Source organism: Otolemur garnettii, unplaced genomic scaffold (genome assembly GCF_000181295.1).
Source record: "Otolemur garnettii isolate 467f Iridium unplaced genomic scaffold, OtoGar3 scaffold00031, whole genome shotgun sequence".
NCBI classification, from domain to species: domain Eukaryota; kingdom Metazoa; phylum Chordata; class Mammalia; order Primates; family Galagidae; genus Otolemur; species Otolemur garnettii.
The window spans coordinates 10,867,138-10,881,312 of record NW_003852426.1 but is presented as its reverse complement, the minus strand read 5'-3'; positions in this window follow the sequence as shown (position 1 = coordinate 10,881,312).

Here is a 14,175-nt window from a genome sequence, read left to right as displayed (position 1 = left end):
ACCACCTCACACCCTTTGCCTCAGCAACATGCACACACATCCACTCCACCCACTCCTTCACACCTGGCCTCTAGTACTCCCCTGGGAAGTCGAGGAAGCCATGAAAAAACCGCCCAAACCTGAGATTTACCAAGAATGAGGCCAGGTCAGCAGGGTCTACTTCCTTTTATTAATTCATTCCCTTTAGCTGACATCTCATTTTCTTGAAGGCGACCTGCTGAGCTTGGCTGCCTGCCCCAGCAGCTCACCACACCCCCAGGCAAGAGCACCCTCTAAGAATAACAAAGAGATTAGAGCAGGCCGCTGCTAGCAAAGAGAAAATGGCCTGCTCGCTCTGTTCCCCCCCGCAACACATTGTTTCTGGGGGACACCCCTCTCTCAAGGCTGTGACAGTGAAAGGAGCTTCCCAGTTTCCTGCTGTTGTGTGCCCCAGAGCAGAGACTCCAGCAGACCCTCTCTCCCTCCCTCTTCACTGACTGTCTAAAATTCCGCCAGCAGCACCGCATTCCTTCCAGCCTCTCACCTACACACCCTTACTTCATTTACTTATTCATACAACATTTATTTACTGAGCACATCCTTGCTCCAGGTATTATGCTAGGAATTGAGGATGCTTGCAATTGTATGTGACCTGAAAAATACTTTAAAGTAAATCTTGGCAAACACAGCTTGACCCTAGCAGCTTTACCAGAGCTGCTTTCAAAAGCTGATAAGGAGTCGTTATAGGTGGAAGGGATGAGACTTTGGGAGAGGAGGGAGAGAAACAGAGAGAGAGCACTGGAGAAAACTTGTCTGATTTTGACTTAGAGACATGTTTATTGAGCAGGTAATGTGTTCTAGGAACTTCATGAAGGGCTCAAATCAAAACCTCCATGGGGGTATCACCAAGCAGAATTTATCTAGGCTGCTGAGAGACAGAACTCTAGTTTACCAATCAAAAGAAGAGTGAATACTAGTTCTGGCAGGTCCTGCGACTGATCTTGGAAGTTGGTGCTGAGAAAAATCTCAGGGCTAAGTAGAGGCAGTCAGAGCATCCTGGGTGGGATCCCAGCTCCAGCCCACTCCCGGGCCCCTATATTTCTCCTGGAGCTGCCCCTCTTGTATCTTTCTGTGCCTCCATTTTCCCAGTGACTGCAGCCAGCTCTTAACTTCCACAGTTCAGTTCAAGAGCCAGTCTGAGCTCCTTCAAGTGCCTAAGTCCAGGCCACTGGCTTCAGAGCCTACACTAAGCCACAAGGCAAACCTTTGAGCTGAGAGATGAGGGTCCTGTCCTTGGGGGACTTATACAATAGATAGTCAGGGCCTTAATGGGTAGGTGGCATTGTTCAGGAAGAGTTGAGGTCAGGAGGATGTGCCAGGTGTGTGGAACAGCAAGCACAAAAGTCCAGAGGGTAGGAGAGGGGGTGTGTGTGCAGAGAAAGGTGAGTGCTCCAATTCACCTGTCTTCTCAGATCCTCACCACCCTGCAGAAACTAGCCTTTGGATACTTCAAATAGACAACTTTCCAAAATCACTCATCTTCAGCTTTGATCTGTGTCTGATAATTCTTTGCTCAGTGATTGACATTTTACTCAGAGTGGTAATGAAGTAAATTACTCCTCTAAGCACAGAGATTGATAAAATTGAGTGTGTGTGTGCATAACCGCTCACATTCAGAGGGGAGGCAGGAAGGCGGTAGGGAGGGGACCTAGCTAAATGAATCTGGCCTAAGATCAAACATTTCCCCTGGATCTACTTTGAAGAGGACCAGTTGACAGAATCTGGTGGGAAGCACGCAAGGGTGGGGGATGGCTGCACATGGATGTCCCATCATTCTCTCAATGCAGCTCAGAACCTGCTGTCCTGATCCCTCTCATGAAGTTAATAGGCAAGCCTCTGGGCTTGCCTATTATGTGATCCAACATCTTGTGTAAGTACATCAGTGCAATGAGACCCTCCCTCTCAGAATGACAAATTTTTCTTTCTAAGCTCTGAGCAGAATCCACCCTCTTTGTAGGAGAAATTCATCTTTCCAAATAAGCATGTTTGCCTCCTTTTATACACTACCACAAACTGTATCACCTACCCATTGATGTCTTAGGAATTGTGTCCTGTAAGTTTAATATTGTTCTGTGTAATGCGTTACAGAAAACAGAATGGCCCCAGTGGAAATTTCCATAGAGGGTGGGAATGATAATTTTTCCTGCAAAAATGCTGTTGGACAAGATACTAAAAGTCCTTCTGTTTCTTGAGAAGTACTACCAGAAGAAGCCCAGGGACTCTAGTTTCTCCACAAGGTATGGAAGATCTGGAGGGCACTGAAACACAAGATCTTCAAGACTGAGGCTGCATATTTGAGAGATGAATGAACTCAGTCAATGCATGTTTGAAAACCACGGGAGAAATGATGGGAATAAGCACCATTGTATCCAAGGCAGACCACTGTATCCAAGTGGTGAAAACATGAGGTGCGTGTTTCTGAAAGCTGAGGGTGGAGAGGCTCCCGGTCTGACGTTGCAGGTAATCCTTTTGCACATACACTTATTGGGGATTGCTGGTTCTAGCTGTAAGAGACCAACCAACCTCACCCAAATAATAACTCAAGTATAATACATTTTTCTTTTTGCCTGGGCTGCCGGAACGTTCAGAGGTAAAATCAGTGTTCAGCTAGTGACTAGAAGTCCGGGTCCCTGAGATGTCTGGTTCTTGGTAGCTCTTTTTCTAGTTTATGTTAAGATTGTGCTTAAAAAGGAAGGAAAACAACTAAATAATACTATAATACTAAAAAGGAACCGTTTTTCAAAATCAACTCCTATTCTCAAATAGTGACTTTTCATGAAGCCCCGAGAAGAAAGCGTACTAGTGAAGAGCCACACAATTATTAAAGGGGCCTTTGCCCCCCCGGTGTGTGGCTCCTGTCAGCAGCATGCCTGTCCTCACAGGGTACCTCTGATAAGCCTGTGTGCCCCTCCACACTGTTCAGGCTCTATCCCAACCAGGCCCATCCTCTCCTCCTCCTCTCCACCCTACTCCTCTCTCTCAGCAAACATTGAACATTTTTCTTCTGTGCCAGGAAGGGGGCTATAAAGATCACCAAGAGTCGGTACCTGCCTTTCAGTAGCCTTTGCATCTAGCAGGGGGGCAGATTTGCCAATAGGTAGGTTCAACAGGTGTCTGAACAGCTGGGAGAACAGTCAGTACCAGGTTCAGAGAAGGTGAGAGTGTAGGCTTTGGGGCCAGGCTGAGTTTTGAATGTTGGTTCTGCCACTTAATAGCTGTGGGACCATGGCCATACTATTAAACTTCTCTGAGTCTTGGTCTTATCTGTAAAATGGTGCCTACCGCACTGTGCCTACCTCATGAAGGTGGTGGTTCTATGTACCTACAGTTGTGCAACTCCAGCCATTTTGTTACCTCTCACAATGTTATGGGTCAGTCACTCAGGCTAGGTTTGGCTGTTTGGCGCTTCTGCTTCACATGGTGCCAGCTGAGGTCACTCGGTGGTGTTCAGCTGGCCTGGAAGGTCCCAGATAGCTTTGCTCACGTGTCTGACACTTCTGCTGGGCCGGATGTGGGTCTGGGATGGTCAACAAGAGAGCTCACATGTGACCTCTCTCCATCATGGTGTTCTCAGGCTTCTTACACGGTATCCCAGGGCCCCCCCAAGCGAGCATGCCAGGAGATAGAAGTGGAAGTTGTCAGCCTTGTAAGGCCTGATCCAGAAACTAGTGCAACATCACTCTACTACATGCTACTGGTCAAAGCAGACCCAACCCAGGGCCTTCCTGAATTGAAGGTGAAAGGACATAGCCCCCATCTCTCCATGGGAGAAATGGAAAGAATGTGTTGTCATTCTTTAAACCACCACAGTTACAGGAAGATTAAATAAGTCAATATATGAAGAGCAGTTGGACCAGTGACTGAGGAGTGGAGGTTCCTGGGTAGATGGTGGTGTTTGCACATGCCTCTCATGGGGAATTCTATGAGACTCTTGCCTTTGCTAATTCAACGTAGATGATCAGGACAACCAATACATGTAAAACATGTCACCGACTAGTAATTGACAAGTCTCACAAGCTTTCCAGGGACATCTCAGGACAACCTGGTAGGAAACACAGGGGGCAGAATGCCACTGGGAGGTCTATCCCCCACCTCAGGGCACACGGGGTCAGCTCAAAGTAGTGACACAACTACGTGTGTGGTGCCCTGGGCTCACAGATCCCCAGATGCACAGATGAGCAGAGATGGATTTGGGCTGCCTGCCTGGGCTCCCCTCCCAGAGGAGCCCACTGCCTAATTGGAAAGGGCCATTTCAATATCTTAGCAGAAAATGGAGTTTTTCTTTCCTTGATGTCGTGATTTGACTGGGAGTTAGCAAAGCATCAGTAGAATTCTAAACGTCTACTTAAAAAAAATCAAGCCTTCATCTCAGCCCGGTGCAGAGCTCCTGCTCTCTTTTTTGTGGGAAGAAGATAAAATGCTTTCATGCGTGTCCTCCTGCCTGCAAACGCTGGCTGGTTAAACATCTCTGGTAATGGCTTAGCTGTGCCAAGGATTTTATCTCTTCCTAGTAACAGTTCCTGCCTTAAAAGGCCTTCCACAGGGAAAGGCCATAATGCACATACAGAACATAGGCTGAGAAAGTCTCTGGGGGGTGTGGGGTGGAAACAGAGTGTCTCAGAGGGGCAAGCGCAGCCATGGTGTGGGCCTTTGTGCCTGGTGCCTTTACATAAATCACCTTATTTAATCCTCACTAAATTAGGGGGTAGGATGAGGGGAAATGGTGGTTATTTTGATTCCCTTTTATAGTTGAAAAAACTCTAGAGCCAAGAAAGGTTGAGTAAACTGCCCAAGGTCCTGCCCATGATGCGAGGCAGAGCCGCAGTCTCTACTCGAGTGTGTCTGATGTCTGTGCTTTTTGCCCTTCCAGGAAATACAGGGTCTTCCTCATCTCCCTGGCATTGCCCTTTACCCCATTTTCCCTCTGTTTGGAATGCGTCCCCTTTCTGCCCTCTCAGGCTCATTCTTCCCAGCCTTTCCATCCGTACTCCTCTTTGTGAATCCAGGGTCATTGCAGTGTACAACCTACACAACTCCTGTAAGGAAGAGGGCCTTGGACCTCAGAGGGTCCCCGCTCTGGTTGGGCAGGGGGATATGACATGTGGGACAAGCCACAGCGTGGGGTGTGGCTTGCTGAGGGAGACCTGAGAGCATGGCAGGTACTGAGTCTAAATGTGAGCAGAAAGCTGTGACAGAGACTCACAGAGAATGCTGCAGGGGAAAGGGAGTATGGAGATAGAACTTCAGTGGACGGAGTGCCTAGGTCATGGTGGAGCTAAGATCTACAGGTTCACATTCCTGCCGTGTCATTAAGTCACTGATGCATGAACTTGGAAAAAATCTTGTCCCAAACTGAAGGCCTGTTTCTTCATTTCAGAGAAGCTACACTCTACTTTTTGAGGCCTCTGGAGCCCTGATTCTCTGGGATGCTGCAGACAGCAGCATAAGTCGTGTACTGCACAACTCTAGGTAGGTGCCACTCATGGGCTTCAGTGTAGGTTGTACACTGCAGTGACCCCGGATTCTATAAAGAGGAGTACGGATGGAAAGGATGGGAAGAATGAGCCTGAGAGCGCAGCAAAGGGAACGCATTCCAAACAGAGGGAAAACGGCCGGCAACCATAAACTTCTCCAGTCAAGAAATAGACAAGTTCTGTATATTACACAAAGGAAGGAGTCTGGGACCTACACAGGGAGCTCTGTGGGATTTGTCTGTAAACACACTGACCACCCACACCTGATCACACTCAGTTTGATTAACTTTGATTTTTAGCAGAAAAGAATCCGAGCGGTAGGGTCACCTGTTTTCAGAGGCAGCTTCTCATGGGAAATCTTCCATAACTGAGTCCATGAGCTTATCGATCCCCATCCATTAAGGGCTTTAGGGCTTGTCATTTTCTTCCTGCAGGTAGGCACCTATCTCAAGAGAAGTAACTGTGTGTTGTCCCTCTCAGCTGGAGACTCCCTGGGGACAGTATTGTGTCTCCCTCAGACTGGGGTTCCCCCAGGACAGAGCAGGGGTTCCCCTCAGACTAGGACTCCCTGAGGACAGGGACTATGCTCTGGTTTGAATAGGTGACTACAAAGCCTGTGTTGGAAACAATTCTCAATGCAACAGTGTGAAGAAGGGGGCCTTTAAGCCGTGCGAGGACTATACCTCGTGAATGGACTAATGTTGTTATCAGGGCAGTAGATTTGCCAATAAAAGTGAATTCGGCACTCTCTCACTCCCTCTTTCCCTTCTATCATGGCGTAATACAGCAAGAAGCCCCTCGCCATGTAGAGCCCTTATTCTTGGCCTTCTCTGCCTCCAGGGAACTGTGAGCCAAATAAATTTCTTTTTATTATAGATTATCCAGTCTCAGATATTCTATTATAGGAGCAAAAAATGGTCTAAGACAAAAAATTAGTACTGATGGATGAGGCTCTTGCTGTAACACATTACCTGGAAATGTGAACATAGCTTTCAACTGGGTAATGGGTAAAGGCTGGAAGAATTTGAAAGAGCGGGCTGGCAAAAGGCTAACGTACCATGAATGGAGCATTAAGGACAATTTTGGTGAGATCTCAAAAGAAAGCAAATACTATAGGGAAAATCTCAATCTTCTTGGAGATTACTTAAGTGGTTGTGATCAGAATGTTGGTAGAAATAGACAGTAACGTCCCTTCGGATGAATTCTCAAGAAAATCTAGTATCTTACTGGAAACTAAAGTAAGAGTCGTCTTTGTTGGTGGCAAAGAACCTGGCTGAATTGTACCCATGCCCAAGGGCTTTATGGGAGGCAAAATTTAAGAGAGATGAACTAGGATACCTGGCAAAAGAAATCTCTAAGCAGGCTCGGCACCTGTGGCTCAAGCGGCTAAGGCGCCAGCCACATACACCTAAGGTGGCGGGTTCGTATCCCCAGCCCGGGCCCACCAAACAACAATGATGGCTGCAACCAAAAAAAAAAAAAAAATAGCCAGGCGTTGTGGCAGGCGCCTGTAGTCCCAGCTACTTGGGAGGCTGAGGCAGGAGACTCGCTTGAGCCCAGGAGTTGGAGGTTGCTGTGAGCTGTGATGCCTTGCCACTCTACCCAGGGGGATAGCTTGAGGCTCCGTCTCAAAAAAAAAAAAAGAAAAAGAAAAAGAAATCTCTAAGCAAAGTATTGAAGAAGCTGCACAGCTACTCCTAACCACACATAGTAAGATGCAAAAGGAGCAAAATGGATCATCTCGTCATCTCACTCGTATCTAATTTAGAGGAGACTTTGGAATTTTGAGTTGTTGCTGGAACAAGTTATTGGGATGAAATGAATGGGTAAGCAGCTCTATGAAAAAACTTAAATGACACTTAAATTTGTTTAATTTCTAATCCTCTCTCTCGTGTTTTAGATTCTCAGGGCAATAGGGTTTGATGACCAGAACTCTATAACATTTAACTGCTTGACTGTTTGAATTGCTCCTGGAAATGGCAAAATTTTGGCAAGACAAAGGAATTTCAATTCTGAAGGTCCCCAGGGCAGACACCAAGACTCACCATCCCCCACCACCTACCCCAAGGCAGGTACCCCCTTTTATAAATGAAAAGCCCATACTCTCCATTAACTGGGGAGAGTAGACAGCTGATTCCCCATTCTGCCAACAAATGTCCTTAGCGTTAATTTCCTTTCTTCCTGGGTAATGCTCTTTGTCTCACTAATTGGTGAGCAGCTGGACCTAGGCTGAAACTCTTTTCTAGTTTTGATAACAGATATGTTTTGCATGTGCTATGGTTTAAAATTTTCTCCCAAAAAACATGTGTTAGAAATTTAATCCTCAATGCAACAGTGTTGAGAAGCAGACCTTTAAGAGGTGATCAGTTCTTGTGGGCTCTGCGCTCATGAATGGATTAATGTTGTTACCATGAGAGCAGATTTGTTATAAAAGCAATTTTTACCTTCTCTTGCTAATTCCTCCTCTCTCTTTGCCACCCCGCCATCTAGTGATGCAGCAAGAAGGCCCTCACAAGATGTGGCCCCTCACTCTTGGTCTTCTCAACCTCCAGAACTGTAAGCCAAACACATTTCTGCTTTTTACAAATTACCTAATCTCAGGTATTCTGTTGCAGCAGCAGAAAACAGGCCAAGAAATGTTTTGCCTCCCCCTTCACAAACTGAAGTTTCCCTGTCATTCAATGCTCTGTATCCATCCTTTGTTGACTTATTTGATATTTGCTGAGGACATATAAAGTGTCAGGCACTGTTCTAGGCTTAGAATATTATGCTGAAAAGACAGACAAGATGCCTGAGCTCATGAAGCTGATAATTTAGTTGTGGGAGGTGACCATAAACAATTTTAAGCTGCAGCAAGTGCTAAGCAGCAAGTGGAAGCAGTGTAATTATCATGGTAGGGCAGGCTGCCTGCGGCTAATTCAGCTAGGGTGGTTTGGGAACCTTATCTGGGCAGAGGCTTCTGAGCTGAGATCCAAATGATGGAAAAGAGGCAGCTAGCCTTGGGAAGGAAGATCTGAGTGAAAAGCATTCCAGATAGAACTGATGGCAAGTGTGAGGGCCCTGATATGGGGGAGAGGAACAGGAAGGGCAGTGTGTCTGGACCTAGTGGGTGAAGGGGGTAGCCTGAAGGTGAGGCCAGAGATGCGGGTGTGGGCATGGTGGAGATCACACAGGGGCTCAGAGGCTAGCAGGAGTTGTGGGAGCTAGCAGGTAAGGGGCTGTGATGCCCAGCCCCGGGGGTACCTGAACTTTCTGCGGCTTCTCTGACAAATACTTGAACTTTTCCATATGAGGACATTGTCCCCTGTCTCACCTTTCTCTTCCCAGGACACAGAGCTCTCGTGGCCCCAAGCAATAATGGAAGAAGCATCCCCCCTGTGCCCTTCCTGCAGCTGCCACTGAGTGCAGCCCATGGACAGCACTCCCCACTGTCCCTAGCTTTGCTATGGCAGACTTGCTCCCGGGAGCTCAGCCACTCATTTCCTGTTCCTTAGCACAATCTTAATAAAGCCAGCAGGAGACAACTTCCTTGATCCCAAGTCTGGATTTATAAACAGAGTGCCTGAGAAGCATGCAGCCCGGCAGATTCTGAAGATGTGGCCCACACCTCCAGCCTACCTTCACTGGAAGCTCAAGGCTATTGCCTTTTCCCTACCCACAGCACAGACAGCCTATAACAAATGTCACTGGGTACCTGTCCTTGTCATGGCCCCCACAAAGTCACCGTCACCCACTGTTACCTTGATGTCCAGCAAGTTATTTAACTTCCAGAGCTCTAAATTTCCCCCATCTATAAAATAGATAAAATGCTATTTTGCAGTATTGAAATTAGATAATAAAGTCTTGGGCCATACTTCAAAAGAGGTAACAATTACTATATGCTTACTTCCGTCTGATAATGTTTCATTCAATCATCCTAGCTCAACAAGGGAGGTGCATTATAACTGTCTTTTCTCAAGTGAGGACCCTGTACATATAGAGGCCACACCGCTCTCTGGGAAGGCTGCCCACCAGATGATTGTACGTCAGCCTGGTGTGGTACTGTCTGTCTCTCTGAGAAACATGTTAAAATATGGGTGTGTGCTTCTGGGTTGTCATGGTGGCTCGGATCATTGGGGTAGGAAGAGGCAGCGGTGGGAATTCCCAGTAAACATGCTCCCACGGCGTGGATGGTTCTTGTATGTGCAATAGTCCTACACAGGAAGAATTGATCATTAGGCCCAAGTGCCAATAATGCCCCTGTCTGAGAAACACTGATTCCAAAACAATCCCACATTAATGGATAATGGACCTCCCCAGAAAAAGTGACTAGTCCAGGCTCACTTGGTCCATCAAGGAAAAGCTAGGACACAGTCAAGTCCCTACCTTGACCACCAGCACCTTCACTGCATGGAGTGCAAGCTGGAACTTGGACTACTTTCAGGGGCAGGTCAGTTGGCAGCATCAGGTTGGTGTTTCCACTCACAAATTTGCTGGGAATGACCCTGTTATTCCCTCTCCCCAGCCAAAAAAAATCTTACTCCCATCCCTAGCCCCCAGCTGAAAAGATGAGCTCAGTTATCTATGATTGGGTTCTCAGATTTCTATTGCCCCCAAGCCAATTCCCACAAAGGGAAGGTGTTGATAATTACATCTCTGCTCTTCGAACCCTATAATTAATAATTGTGATTAATCTGGCACACTTAGCTGAATATTGCAAGGCCTAATTGGCTGTTGCGCCTTTATCCTTTTGATTGAGACAATCCTGTTCTTGGCTCCACTGTTTCTGCAGCAGGCTGTAGTTAACTCAGCGGGACCCATCAAAAGCTTCTGCCTGACAATTTGCATGGCATTTTAGGAGGCAAAGCTGAGCAAAGGGTGGGTGGAGGAGCTGGGGCTTTGGAGTTGGGAGGGAGGGATAGAGTTTAAGAATGCCCTGAGTCTTGGGCAAGGTGTTAGAACAGATAGATCTATTTCACCCTTGACTTACTTGATCAAGACAGAGCACCTTGGGTTTATTCTGGTTCCTGATGTAGGACAGCCCTGCTCTCTCCTTTCATCTTGATGTGAGAGGGTTAGGGAGAGATAGAGCAGCTCTCTCCTCATCTTGCCCCAAGGGATTGCTTTGTTTCCCCACCTGATAGAAAAACTACCATTGTAACCTTGGTCTCTGCTTATTCATCTCTTTCCAGACCAAATGTGGGTCCTGGAGCATCCAGCTCCCAAGAGGTCTGGGTTAGGGAATCTCAGACTATGGGGGGAGGGTGTGTGAATCATTACTCTACACATTTTGCATTACTAACTGGCACCCTGCAAATTAAACTGACAAAAGACCGTTTAGCAAGAGAAAAACAAACAAGTTTATTAATACCTGCATCCTGAATACACAGGGGAGAAACTCAGTGATGCATACCTCAAAGGAGTGGTTAGAACTGCGGCTTACATTGCGTCTTAACAAAGAACAATAATTTTGTAGAGAAGTGACAAGACAAAGCAAAAGTACTTTGAGCTTCTAGGGGAGGCAAATTGTGGGGAGGCAAATATACGGGGAAACTAGCAGTAGATAAAGGTAGTTAATAAAATTTGTTGGTGTAGACCATTTCTTGGTGCCATGTCCTCTCTGGTGATAAAGTTGTTATTCCCTTCCTGGTGCTGTTGAAACTACAAGGTGGGGGATTGGTCTAGGTCCTGCTGCTTGTTGAATAATGAGGATAGAGACAAGGAATGCTGAAGAAGAAAGGAATTTAATATGACAAATGTCTTATCAGAAGAACAGAAGCTGCCTTACATGGAGGTCTCGCCAATTAATGGAGATCATGGGCTTTTAAAGGAGGGGTCGAGTGCCTTGGGCATGTCATGGTATACAAGGGGCTAAATGCAATAGGTTTGGGGGATAGTGAGTATTGGCATCCAAGAAACTCAGCTCCTTTGTCTTGCAAAAAATCCACCATTTTTGGTAAACAATTCCAAAGATCTAGTAGTCAAGGTAGAGGATTATTTAGGGGTCATTGAAATTTGTCCAACCTTGTTACATTGGCATGGGAAGGGTGTGAGTGTCCTTATAAGGGGAATTTATGTTCTATGCTTAGGTAGACAGGTGGAAGCTGGAGCGCTTGGCCTGTGCCTTTTCCTTCAGTGTTCTTTAACCAAAAATAATCCTCATGCCAGTGTGGCATACTTCAAATCTCTTCAAGATGAATCCCTTGCCCTCAAGTTTCCTCCTGAGATTTCTCTGCCATCTTTATCCATGTGCCTGAATTCTACCATTGCAGATTCACTTCTTTGGTACTACCAGTGGTGTTTGTAGTGGGTCCCTCTTTCTCTGAGTTCCCTAATTGCATCAGCCAGATTATTTCTTATTGTAAATGATAAAACACTTTGGTTAGTCTTAGGTAACATACCAACATATTAGCTTAAAATTCAAAAGTTTAAAGACTGGGATTGGTGGCTCGTGCCTATAATCCTGCACTTTGGGAGGCTGAGATGGGAGGATCATTTGAGGCCAGAAGTCTGAGACCAGCTTGGGTAACACAGTGTGACCCCATCTTTACAACAAAAAGATAAAAAGTGAGAGGAGGTTGTTGCCACTATTCCTTTGCAGGTAAGATTTTAGAAAAAATAATTAGAGAGATCTATATACCTTCAGGCATGATTTGATCCAGGAGCTCCCATTGTTAGCAGAGCTCTACCCCATTTCTCTCGAGTTCCTTGGCTCTGTTCTATTTTCAGACCAGTTTTCTCTGATGGCCATCAGTGTCCTTCCCACTACAGTAGCTACTAGAACACCATCTGAACAGTCATAGATTTTCTCTGGAATATTCCTACAGAAGACACAGTGTCTCTGGAGAAGGCCCCAGAAAACATCTCACAACTCAGTGACTGAAACTGGATATGGCTTCCCCTTAGTTTCCTTCCCCAATAAATCACTGTGGCTCAGCGAATGGGTTATGCTGACTCACTGGGTCCCCTCAGGGCTCATGCTAGGGTCCAGTTTAAGTTCATCACACCCAAACCACCTGGGAGACAAGAGAAAAGGAACCGTGATCCAAAGGGAAGACTGGGCGCTATTGATCAGGAAGGCAGAGAAAAGCTTGTCAGGAAACCACCATTCAATGCCCACCCTCCCAATGAACATCAGTTCTCACGGGCAACATCTTCACAGTCATTCAATAGCATGGGAGTCAGAAAATCACAGACCTTAGGCGAAAGCACATGTTTTTGTAAATAGTTTTATTGAAGCCGAGGCAGGCCCCTCCTTTTTTGCACATATGGTCTATGGAGGTGTTCGTGCCACAGCAGCAGAGTTATAGAGCCATGACAAATACTTTGTGAACTGTAAAATGTAAAATGTTTCCTGTCTAGCCTTTTAGAAAAAGTGGTTTCTGGCCTTTCTCTAGAATGTCAGAGCTAGAAGAGGACTCAGATATTATCTACCCCTACCCCTTTCTTTACACAGGCAGAATTGCCCCCCCCCCGAAATTTACTGTTGGTCCCAGAGGGAGAGCAAAGTTGGCTGCTTGGGCTTGTGTGGGGAATAGAACTCTCTGGTCCTTTCATGTGGCAACATCTTAACTGTGAGTCGCTCAGGGCACCTGAGGACCTGGATCAGAGTGGGAAAGCAGCTGAGGGCATCTGAGCACCAAGGGCGGCTCTCACCTTTGCCAACTTCCCCAGCGAGAGCTGGGTCTTGAGCTGGCCATGGTAGGTAGCCAACTTGAGTCTCTGAGGCTGAGACATTCTTCACCTTCAGGACCTCATTCCCCATGACACCAGGAGAGAAACAGCCTCTGCCTTATCCCTGGCCCCCAACCCTACCCTCCCTTAGCTCCCCCATGGCCGCCCAGGAAAGAGGACCAGGGTTGGCCACTGTAGGACTATCTCTCCTGCTTCCAACAGCATTTGGAAGGGCGACAGTCTTTTGCAGTTCATCTACCTGCAGCTGAGATCTGAGGGCAAAGCAGGACTGCCGAGCACCAACACTGGCTAACACATAGGGAGCCCTCTCCTGTGCCAGCTGCTTTTCCAGCCCTTCACCTGGGTTCATTTACTCCTCACAGCTACCCTATGAGACAGGCTCGGATGGAAGCCACAATTTACAGAGAATAAAAGTGGAGGCTGGAGAAGTTAAGTGACTTGTCCCAGATCACACAGCTTATGTCAGTCGGGGCCTCGGGGAAGTCAATGCTAAGATTTATTGGGGTTTATTGAAAGCATTCCTGTGAAAAATATAAAAGGAGAAGGGACAAGAGTGGACAGGAAAGGTCTGCAGAATAGAATGCAGAAGGGAGAGAGTGCTGGGAGAGCCTCCAACCCCCACACAGCTCAGCATTGCAGCGAGCCTGCTGGGCAGCTGCAGAGAAAGACTGCCAGTGAGAGGAGTCTGGTGTGGGGCACAAACGGCCAGGCCCTTGTGGCCCCTCTGTGCTCTGGCAGGCTGGGGCTGACCCAGAGGAATTGGTCGCGGCTTCAGAGCTGAGGTGGGCACCGAAAGTGCTGTCTTCGAGGTTGTCTATCAGCTACCACTTTCCTTATAGCTGAACAGCAATTCCCTCTTGAGGGATCTGACAAGATGCCTCCATGGCCCCTCGCCGCAGGCTGGGCTGGGTACAAGCCCTCTGCCTCGCCCTTGGTGCGCAGTGTTGGGGTGTGTGTAAGGAGCACCAAGCTGCTGGATCTGCCTCTG